Below are 12,114 nucleotides of genomic sequence, written 5' to 3'. Positions count from 1 at the left end.
TGATGATTAGCAATGGGGGTTATAAATCATCTAGCACAATGCCTATGAGGTTTTCAATAATTATTAACTAACATAATTACTATTAGTATTTTAAGTACCTAGCATGTGCCAAACTTAACAAAAACTATTTTATTAATGAAACCCAGAGAAAAACAACAGAAAAGTTTTTTAAAAGAGAAAATGGAGAAACAATTAGATTATAAGATTAGCAAAAACAAGAATGGTATTAATGATAATAATGCAAAAATGAATTGGAAAGTAAAGAGTTGATTAGAAGAAATTAAGGAGATAGGAATAAAATTAGGAGTCAGGAAGTATGGAGAACAAGACGGTGACTTACGATTTTTAGATGGAGCTGAAGGGTCTAGTGCCAAGATGGGGCTTGACTGATTAGGTTGCTAACTAAGCATAGAAGAACAGAAACAAGTGTTCTTGACCTGGGAACCATGAGTGGGTACTGGGTGATTACTAAACCTTTAAAACCAGGTGATAAAATATTACATATGCAAGTATGAGAGCAAGTATTTTTCTGAGAAGAGGATCCCTGGCTCCCATCAGATGTTCAGAGATTTGTGACCTCAAATTTTTAAATACTGCTGACTATGAGCCAGATCAACTAGTTAACTGAAAGTATCAAAAGCTTTATCTCTGTATAGGCAGTGTCCCAAGTTTGTCAAGTATTGGAACAATGCTGTACTTAAGGTAGCTAGAACAGAGGGGCCGAGTGTTGAGCTGAATCTATAATGAGCAAGTCATGGTCCTATCACCAGCATTTTTCAAAACAGACTTCTGATAAGCCATGGCCAGATCTATTATAGACCTGGTAGGCAAAGAAGCAATTGGTATAAGAAAAAATGTCACCATGGCACAGCAAGATTTCCCTTTGAAGACAATGAGATTGATATCACATAATGAGATTCTAAGCATTATAGATGGTGGTGAGCGTGCCTAACTGACTTCCTGTCTCCACAAGGGCTGCCCTGACCACCAAACCTTGGGTGTATCTCTGAGGAAAAGGCGGGGAAAGGAGAGCCATTTTCACACACTTGTACTCCTAATCTCATTGTGCCCTTTTCACTACTTGTTTTCTGATTCAATAATAAACTGAAATTACCAGCAACCTTAGACCAACAATCAAAAGCATCTTCATATCAGGCAATCCTTAGGGAACCAAGAGTCAGCCAGCCCCAGGAAGCTCTGCAGAGCTATATGGAGATTGCTTTGGGCCTGTTTTATCACAACTCAGTACTCCCATAAATATCTTTAATTTCAAAAGCAAACTTACAACTTAGCACTTTAGTTGAAACATTGATGGGACTTATTTCCATCGTTGTATAAATAGCTCATCCTGAAAAATGTCTTCTTTGTTTATTTAATAAACTTTAATTTATCCAAACAAGAGAAGCAAGAGAAAGTGGGGCCCTCCCATAAAAGAGGCCAAATTTAAAAGGAAAATGTATTAATAGATTCTAGAATATATTTTGAAATATCTGTCTTTCCTAAATATTCCTAAACATTTATAATTTCCCCCTACTGGCCATTTCTTACTGCACGTTTTAAAGATGAGAAAAAACAGTGAAGAATGTATTTCTCATGGTTGAAAGGGTGCCACAATGCAAGCTCTATAAAGCCTCCAGTAGAAACTGTTAAGAAACAAAGCTATCAGAGCACCGGAAGAAATTATGGTACATTAATAGATGCATAAATGATTCAAACAATATCAATGACTTAAGACGTTGATTTTTTTTTTTTAATGTCAGCTCAGCATCCAGCTCTAGTAAAGAGTGACACTTTCTTGGCTAATGTGAACAACAACAAAAAACTACCAAACCCTGTTTCATAGTGGGTTAGGAGAACTAATTCTTGACAATCTCATCCCTTGAAGACAAGGTTCCTTACTTCAAGAGCTAGGAGAAACAGAATCCAAGCAGACATTATTAGCATAATTTTATATAGAACATTTTTAGCTTTGTATATAAATGTGAATTTCTCATCTTGGAATGTATATTTTTCTCTCAACTTGTTCCATTTATAGCTAAGAACAAAACAGGGGGTCTTGTATAGTAACGTGTAGGAAAAATATAAAGGAATATAGTTGACAGTGCCAAGTCAAACAGACATTCAGAGTCACATACATATCAAACCTTCTCATGGGAATAAGAAACAGTGACATCTTCTATTATCATGTTTTTCCTCCCAGGTGGAGCAATGAGGAGCCTGGAGTATTTGGTGACCTACATTGAAACCCACATTGGAAGGGCTTCCTCCCCTGAAAGGGTCTCCTTTCTTTCTCTGAAGTTCCTCCTGCAGATAACCGAGTGTAGGCTCAGAGAGGTGCGGTGTGGGACAGAGAAAGGGAAAAAACCCTTTCTTCACACTCGTGCTGCTCTGAATGCGGACCATCTGTGCCCCCAGCTGGAGCGCCGGCAATGGTCTGGCACTTGAACCACACCATATTTACAGATCTAAACACAAATGGCTACTGCCTGATTGTTTCATGATTCATTAGTCAGACAAGCTCTCCTCTCCCGCCAGCACAGCTGTTACAGAGTAAACCTTTGTCACTTAATAGGCCTGATTATTACTTTCCATCAAAGGTATTGATCTGTGTCACCTCTGCTTAAGGGAATGGGGGAGAAGAAAAGAGGGGAATAAAATGTACCAGGAAAACAGGAACCAGATGAAGAAGGAGGAGGGCAAGCGAGGGGCATTAGGCGAGATCGGCGACAGTGGCTTCCTCCCTTGCTCTGTCCTGCGTGCCCTGAATATCTGAATTCGTGACTGGCTTTCTTGGGAAGAAGAGCCATGCCTCACATGGCGGACAGCCCTGCGCCCCCGAGACCACCGCAGTCACAAACTCTGATCACGCAGAGCATTGCTCAACCGCGGGCGCAGGGTGAACTGAACCGGAAATCTGTATCAATTAATAAACCAAGCCAGTGTGCCGAGAAAGTACAGGCTCTGGAGGGAATTTTTTATAGCTCCTTTAATTATCTCCTTTTGTTTAACAAATAAAGTGAAGCTATAACCCTGGGCTGTTCCCTGCCTGAGACGCAGGGCAGTCGCCTCTCTCGAGAGGTGCTCCTGCCTGGCTGCCAGGCGGCACAGAGCGAGCACGGGCCGCGTGGACGCCAGCTTGGCACCCTGCCGGCGCCTGTATGCTCTCCTTCTCTAGCGCACTGCCCTGGCTCTTTTCATCACTTTCCTCACTTTTTCCTTTCTTAAAAAATACTCAAAGAAACACAAAGTGGGAGGATTTCTTGGGTAGGAGAAGACAAAGGCTCTCAGAAATTAGAGTAACTCCATAAAAATCCAGGTAAAGATTCTCACCAACATCACCACCATAGCAATTATTTGAGAAGCACGAAATTAAAAAAGGGAGACCAGAAGCATCTATCCAGCTTTCTGATTCGCCTACCAGCAAAGGAAACCCAGAAAGACTAGGAAACCTCCTCCTGTCACACAGCTTTTAGGGTGGTGCACCTGAATCTGAGAGAAAAGTCCCCTACTAATCAGTTCAGAGCTCTTTCCATTCTATCAACCAGCCTTCCAAAAACCAGCATCTCAATTCAGACCGCAATGCTTTTAACTAATATTGTAGTTCCCACGGCCCTATTAAAAAAAAAAAAAAAAGATCATAAAAGAATGAGACCTTTGTTCAGAGCTTGTGGAATTAGCCTCAGTATAGTCACACTTTTACAACTATATTCATATCATAGAGGAACGCCTGACTTCATATAGTACACATATGTATATGCATGGATATTATACACAAGGAACCCCAATGCATTCATGCATGAAAAATCGGCCTTGCTCTTACAACCACTTAAGAGCTCCAGCCCTCTGAGATTCCAACAGAGGCTAGTTCCCTTCTCTTTTGTCTCCATACACTCATTGCAACTGTTACCCAAATCTAGTATATTAATGAGATCTTTATGACTCTTTTTCCCCAGAGCTCATCCTCCAATTGTAAGGACATCGTCCATCTTAGTTCACAAAAGGTCAGCAGCTTTGCTAAGTACATCACGGCTTGTTTTATGGTGTTCACCACAGATGACAGACTGACTAGCCTGAACATTGGGATTTTCCACTTGTGTGATTGTCAACAGAAGCAAGAGACAAGTCTCACCCTGCCAACTCAGTCCATTCAGAAGGGAATGGTCAGAACACGGTTTGCTTACATTTCTATTTCCAAAGACGTTGTTAATGAGTACAGCATTGATATATGAATGGGCTGTGACCCTGGGAAGCTGAACAGCCCATTTCATACTTACTTTACTCTCAGTAGGCCCCTTGCCAAGGGTACGATGCAAATGGCTTGAGAGTACTTCTGACCCAGTCCAGATTTTACTGAGTAATCTGGCAATGAAAGACCCTCTGTCCCATTTCTATGCCTATAGTTCTCTAGGTGGTTTGATTGTTATACTTGATATCCATGTCCAGTACCATCTAGACTTCTCGCCTTCCTTCTTCCTAGTTCCCAAATGGCAATGGGAATTTTACTTCTTGGAGCAAAATATAAATTAGGCAGGTAGTGTGTATTTCAGTACCCTTAAAAAATGTTTCACTGAAATTTTATCCTTAATTATTTCATCAAAAACAGAATGCAGATATGGAAGCAAATGAAATCTTACTAATAGCCAACTTTCAGCTTTGCAGCTTTCCAAATCAGAGTTTCTTTTTGTAAGTTATGTCTATCAGTTGACAGGACCAATATGATTTTACATGGGTACAGTTTGCCAAACAGGAACTCCACATAATATAGTGCACTTGAAATTCATATAAAAGAAAGCTGTCAGCAAGTGAAAACATTAAAATAAAGGGCATTTGTTCTTAACAGGGAAGGAAAATCAGCTTATAACCACAAAAAAGAAACTGATTGGCAAGAATTCATGTCAAAATGCCAAGGTACTAAAAATACACTTTGATATTTGCTCTGCTTATATTCCACTCGATAATTTGGCTTTGAATCTAAATATGCATTTCTCCCAGCATATCAACAAAATGGACCTTACCTGGAAATCTACCTATGGTGACAAAGAGCACTTGGAAGTATGCTCTATTTAAAAAAAAAAAAAAAAAAAAAAAAAAAAATCCTTAAATTTTTTTAAAGACATCTGACCAATGGTTGAAGGAGCTTAAAAAATCCTGGTGAGGCAGAAAGTATAGGTATACTCTCTGCACTTTACAGATGGGATTCTGATGTTAATAAGTTCAAGATAGAGAAATATCATCAAACAATTTTTTCACAATATATTTAAAGCTCCTACAAGTGGGTATCCACTACGTGGAATGCAAAAAAGCTGTGATCAGAACTCCAGGAAGACCTACATGATTGTAAACAAAAACAAATATCACTAGAAAAACAATGTCCAAGATCATCCCAAGGCCTTTGTCTTTGGAAAAAGCATGGGAGAAAATCAACTTTCTGCCTTCCAGTGTGCTCACATATTCTGGAGGTAGCCATGCAGAATGGGCTTGAGTCTGGGTACTTTCTACCCAGAGTAAAATAAAACATACATGTGCAGTCAATTAAAACAATGTGCCTTTATAAATAGGCATAACACTTGTTCTTACATAGCTACATTACTTAACTAAATATACATTTAACAGCTGGGACTAAAACCCAAAAAATACATATAGCAGATTGCAATGAAAACCTACAGTTGTATTTAGTTACCTACACATTTTAATCTGGTGCATGCAACCAAAGCCAACAGTATTCAGAGTTGGATAATTGTGCTTTCTTGCTCTTAGAAATGTCAACACCAAAGCATGTTCTGGAAAATGCCTTTTTCTTTAAATATTTTTTATTTATTTTTTCTACATTTTTATGGGGTGAATGTACACAGAATTTTTTTAATGCATTGCATTTATATTTCTCATTTCTAAGTTTAAAAGCTAACACAGTGAATCCTAAAATGTCTCCAGTCAATGTGATATGGGTGTAGATTATAAAATAAGTAAGTGTATAAATGAGTGAATAATAGCCAACACAACTCATTATGCAATAACCACACATATATTAACTCATTGAATCATAAGAATAACCTAAGAATTAACCCTATTATTTCCCAAATTTTACAGATGAGTAAACTGAGTCACAGAGAGGGTAAATAACCTGCCATATGATATACAGCTGTTAAGTGGGGTTGCTGGAATTCATTTCAGGTTGTCTGGTTCCAAAGTCCATGCTCTTGAACTAAAGTTACAGATAAAGATAATACAAAGAAAGAACGAATGAAGGAATGAAAGGAGAAAAGGAGGGAGGGTAGGAGGAAGGAAAGGAATCAAGGAAGGAAAAAGAGGAAAGAAGGAAGGAAGGAAGGGAGGGAGGGAGGAAAGGGTACTGCCTCTATAACACAATGGGGAAATTTGAAAAACGTTCTTGAGGAATGAAAGCAAGTCTTTCTGAAAACCAGAACAGGTCTTTTTGGAGAAAAGGAGGAAAGAGGTGTGTCTGATGCCAACTGAACCCGCTATGAGAGGAGCTAGGTAGAGGAGAAATGACTGCAGATTTGGTCTGTCTGTGCCGGCTCTCAGGGCCTCCCTTTCATGAATGTATCCATCTGCTCCAGAATCCTAAACATTTCAATCAATACTCCTCTCTGCTTGGCGTTAAGAAGATGTCAAGGAATAAGATACCTGGAAACCTACAATGCAATTGTGGTAATGCATGGTCACTTTGCCACGGTGAGTGCGCTCTGCTTCATGCCAAGGAGTGGAGCCTGCCTTCTTGCCAGCAGCCCAGACATTCAGCAAACAGACCACACAGCAGAAGCAGCAGGCACAGAAGCAGAAGGGATCTGTCCACCAGAAGAGAAATCTTCCATACATCCATGGGAAAAAAAAATATACACACGATGGGAAGAATAGACTAACGCTGACAATAGTGGCAGAGTGTTTGTGATGAGAGAAAGTAATTGAAACTCAGCAGTAATGCTGACTGGGAACAGAAATACCGGGGAACAACACGTCATTCAGTGTAAACTCAGAGAAGCAGACCACACAAATAACAGAAACATCAGTCATTGTTTTTTGGACTTAGGCAGACCAGGAAATCAAGACCATCAGAAGCTTTAGCACAGATGCCTGAGAGTGCTGAGGTTTGAAGGAGCCGAGGGTTTGTTTTAATTATTTTCTTTTTTCTTTGTTACATTAGGCTCCTTTGGGGTAGCTGCGTCTAGTGTTTTAAAGAGTAGAAACAAAGACTTTATCCATGTGACCCTATTTGGAACCTTTTACATTTATATTGGTGCAGGTGTTTTCAAATAAAGCCTTCCAATAAATTATGACCTTCAACTTCTAGATGAAGTAGTGTTGGTTTTCACTGTGGTAACTATATCAGAATGTTGAGTATAGTACTAAGAATTAATATAGTTATCATTTAGGGAATACTTACTGTGGACCTTTCAGGCATGGTATAAGTGCTTTATGTACATTAATATTCACAAAATCCTGAAGGAAGTGCTGGTACCCCCATTTTACAGAAAATAAAATTGAGACTGACAGAGGTTACAGAGCCAGGAAACGGCAGAGTCAGGATTCCACCACAGGTTTGTTGGGATCCAAAGCCCTTGTTGCCTTCAGAATTGTCATTAGAAATATTAAAATAACTACACTCCAGACAGCAGTCCTGAGGTTTACCCTCAGTGCACCCATGATTGGGCTGGCACTCATGACTGCTTGAACCTTCATCCACTGGAACAAGCAGGGGCACCACAACAGTGCGACAGTGGGAGTATTGGAAGGAGCCTTGGATGAGATTTCAGACGAGCTGGGTTTGGGGCCTGACTAGGTTTCTAATTCTTGATTCCCTTGCACATGTTCTCATGCCTCTGAATCTCGGTTTCTAAATCTCCACAAAATGGTGACAAAGAGACTTATGTTATTAGACTTGACATTGGGTGATTAAATGAAAAATATGATATAAAACACTCCAGAAATGAATGTTTTAAGCCTATATAGCTACGTGATACTCTCAGGTGGTAACTCTCTGGTTTACACTAAAATACTCACCCAAACAGAGGTCAGTGTCTTCCCCTCATCACTGCTTTCTCTCAGACAGCAGCCACAGGCATTAGATGCTACCATGAGAAACATTCTCCAAATGCTAGAAATTGTGCAGGATGAACATGAGCAAGATGACCATAAATTGGGTGTAAGCCCAGCCCTGGGAAAAAGACAGAAAAGGAGTTGGAAATTTTTGAAGTGCTCTGCATTATAAAGGACAAAAAGGGATGAATAATTCCCTATTTTCGTAATGCATGTTGTTGGGATTAGCATATGGTGAAGGCAAGAATACTAAATCCTGTTGCCTTCTGACTGCATCATTATACGGAATGTAAACTTGCATGTATCTATGAGGTATTCAAAAATGCCCAGGCTTATCAAAATTTCATTTTTGCCTCCAATTTCAAAATTGTGCCCTTTTTTCCTAGAAAGATGCAAAATCAAGACTCTTACTAGGTCTTGTGGCTTTATATCCCTTGAATTGCATTTAAATGTAGTTTCAAAGTCCCCAGATTTCTACCAATGTAACCAGAATTTTCAAGAATTTAACTTCTTAAATTAGGGGTCCTTTTGAAAATCTGTTAAAAGTCATTAATCCTCTCCCCAGATAAAGGCTCATGCATGCACATACACACATACACACACAGCTGACTGTACAGGAAGTTGCAGATTGTCTGAAGTCCATCCATGAGCCCTTAAGGATTTATGGGCCCCAAGTTACTCCCAGAGTTCACATGTGCTTCTGCAGATTAAAATACTGCACGATAACGCTTGGCCAGGAGGCAAAGTAGGGATTAAAATCTATTCCCCCATACCACTCATCAAGTCATGTGGTGTCCACACAGAAGGGAGTTTGTTTTCTCATTTGTACAAAGGTGCCAAATGGCCAACAGTGGTATACTAGGGCCAGCTCACACCAGCTCTCAAGCTGAGTACATTGTGTAGTCTCCTCCCAACTCCATGTTCAGTGACAGTCACAATAGTGGTTTGAAATCAGCCATAGTGGGACTATTAGCACCATGGAAATCAGCAAAACCTGCAAATTAGGGCCACCCCCACCAAGAAAACCAGATGCCAAAGATTCACCAGTACACCACAGCATGTGGGATAGCAGAGGCCCTGAGAACTCGTCCTATGTCATAAGAGATTTTCAATAAAAACCTGAAAACACTATTTTTAAACCTACATCCTGATTTCCTTTCAGCCTGTCTTAATTGCCTTTAGGTCAAGGGCACGTGGGCCCTGGCTTGTTTTGAGCACAAATTTAGTAGTTAACAGATGCTAGAGGAAGTATGCAGAGAGAGCTGTGGAAAAATTGATTCCCATTTGATCTCAGATGGGTTTAAAGACAGCATCCACAGCTATCAACCTATGTTTTAAAGTATCTGCAGCACTGATAGCAGTAACTGCCACAAAAACCATTAAAAAACAAAACAACTAATGGTTGCATATAATTTTTAAGATAGCGATTATGAGGAAGAACTATGGGGGAAAATAAATCTAAAGACTCATTACTCCTTAAGATGGCAAGGAAGAAAAGTCCTACCCATCGCAGGTATAAATTGTTGTGGACTGATATCAGGTGTCTTCTGTAGGCTTTTTGAAGAACAGCTCTTTACAACTGAATTCTATCTTGAGCTAAGCACTCTCTTAGCAAGGAAAAAGAAAAAGTCAGGTCAAATGATTGATTCCATTTCTGAATTACAGAGGGCTATTGATTTTTCATTAAGGTTCCTGTGCTGCCCTCAAGAGCAGGGAAAGAGAAGGGAAAGTAATTCATTGATCAGAGTGGAGGGCCATGTTCATTTATTGGCTTCCTGCCACATCCCATTATTACCGGTTCTAAATGTATACTGAAGTCAGTTTATTTTCATCATAGCCTCCTGTTATCAGAAGTGTCTCCCAGTAACTATTAGTTTAATCGTCCTCTTCTCACAATGGTAATGAGTGATAATATCCAATGTGATCCTGGATTCAGATGTTATTCATTGGATTGCGGCGCTGCCCTTCACAAAGCTCTAGTTAAGGGTCTGCCAATGCTTTCATAGTCTAAAAGACATAATAGCTTGAGAATTTTTAAATATATGTATATATGTGAAATAGAAACACTGCAGTGCTTTCACCATCGTTTTATTTATTTTTTTAAAAAATTCCTGGAAGATTCATGTTTGTTAACCTGTCAATTATGATAACTTTAGGGACTGCAAGAAACCCACCCAAATCAGGTATCATAAGTCTACACCAGGACACTGGAAACCAATCCAGAAAATCATAAAGCATGTCCAGAATAAGTCCTGTATTCCACTGAGTACACTAATTTTATTTGTGGAAACAATCTTGAATTAGTTTATGCGTCTTGACTTACATTTGAATTTTTATTTTACATATTAGCAAACTGAGGTCCCAAAAGACTGAACGGTGCAGGATCATCCAACAGAGTGGCACCGTGGGGACCAGGACTCATGTTCCCTGGCTTCCGAGTCACTGTTTGTCCCGCAATACCATTCTAATAATCTGTCATCCAATTTCAGGTGATATTTATAATGCATAAAATGAGAAGCTGAAATTGACTTTAATATCAAATCCTGGAAATGCTACTAATGGTTTTTTTTTCCCCATCTCCAGATAAAAACTACTGCCTGTTAAGTTCTGCCTCACACCTAGGTAAATTAATCAGCTGCCCACATTGTATAATAAGAGTGCCTACTCTTCTGAGTGGATTTTCCCAACACCCTGTGAGAGGTAGGAAGAATTCTCCCATTTCGTAGATAATTTGGCCAAGGCTACATGGGAAATAATTTGCAGAGCCTGGACTCAGATTCAGGCCTTCTCAATGATGAGGGCTTTTTCCACTACACTACAGCTCCCTCTGGTGCTGAAATTAACAGTGGGAACTATTAAAAATGACTATGAAAAACTATTTTAAAGATGTATCCCAGTAAATTGAGCTAGAAAATACAGTAGAATAAAATATCTTATTCAGAGTAGCAATCTATACAAAATGCCTATGAATAACCATGACAAAAATATGTATGGAACTTATCTGACTAAAAATAGACAACTTTACTGAAAAAAATGTAAAATAAGATCTGACTAAATGAAGAAACACAAAATACTTAAATATGTCGATTTTTTCCAATGTAACATTTTGGAAGAAGGTAGATAACATTATTCTAAAATTTCTCTGGATGAAAAATCAACACACACACAAAGATATTTTGGAAAAAAAATTAATGAAGGAGTACTCAGTCTATCAAATATAAAATGAAATTTAAAACCTCAGTATTTGAAACTAGTCAAGAACCTGTGTAAAAATTAACAATTAGAGGGAAAACTATTACCTATTTAAAAAAATTAAATTTATCTAATTTAATTTTGAATGCTCATTTTACAAGGTGCACCAAAATGTATTTTAAAGAGTTAAATATTTTGGGTTTTTTAAATACTATAAAATAGGAAGAAAATAAAGATAAATATTTAACTTACGTAACTGTTTTATCAATATAAAACCAGTAGAAAATGAGAAAAAATAGATTTTACTACATTAAAATTTAAAATGTCTATTCAAAACATCACAAACTACAAAAATTACAGATACAAATCACACACACATGCAAAAAATGTTCTATCTCACTAACATTCAAAAACATTGATTAAAATAACATAAAATTTTTATCTACTGAATTAACAAGATTGTTTTAGATAATAATAATCAAGACTCTAGTGAGACAGATACTATCATACTTTTGATGGGAGAATAAATATTTCATTATTTTAAAAAATATGATCTTATGCCCCTGAATTTGTATTTCTAGAAATTTAGCCTAAGGAAATGACCAGAGATGTTTTTAAATATAAATGTGTACAGAAATATTATTTATAAGAGCCCAAGAGGGGAAATAATCTAAGTAAAAATAGAGGTACTCTTTTTTTTTTTTTTGAGACAGAGTCTCACTCTGTTGCCCAGGCTGGAGTGCAGTGGTGTGATCTCAGCTCACTGCAACCTCTGCCTCCCGGGTTCAAGCGATTCTCCTACCTCAGCCTCGTGAGTAGCTGGGATTACAGGCGCCCCCTGCCACACCCAGCTAATTTTTGTATTTT

The 12,114-nt window shown here is 38.5% G+C and overlaps 1 long non-coding RNA gene across 2 annotated transcripts in view; it reads right to left on the bottom strand.

Moving 5' to 3' along the window:
* LOC129035760 (uncharacterized) overlaps positions 1 to 12,114 on the bottom strand; it is a 365,251-nt gene that overhangs the window by 252,421 nt on the left and 100,716 nt on the right. For both annotated transcript variants that reach the window (XR_008502326.2, XR_008502325.1), the window contains one exon: positions 8,020 to 8,173. This is a non-coding gene — a long non-coding RNA (uncharacterized LOC129035760). The remainder of the gene's footprint in view (positions 1 to 8,019; positions 8,174 to 12,114) is intronic.

The sequence above is a fragment of the Pongo pygmaeus genome, chromosome 3 (assembly GCF_028885625.2).
Source record: "Pongo pygmaeus isolate AG05252 chromosome 3, NHGRI_mPonPyg2-v2.0_pri, whole genome shotgun sequence".
NCBI classification, from domain to species: domain Eukaryota; kingdom Metazoa; phylum Chordata; class Mammalia; order Primates; family Hominidae; genus Pongo; species Pongo pygmaeus.
Note: the sequence above shows the minus strand (reverse complement) of the source record. Positions and strands in the feature narration are given on the sequence as shown.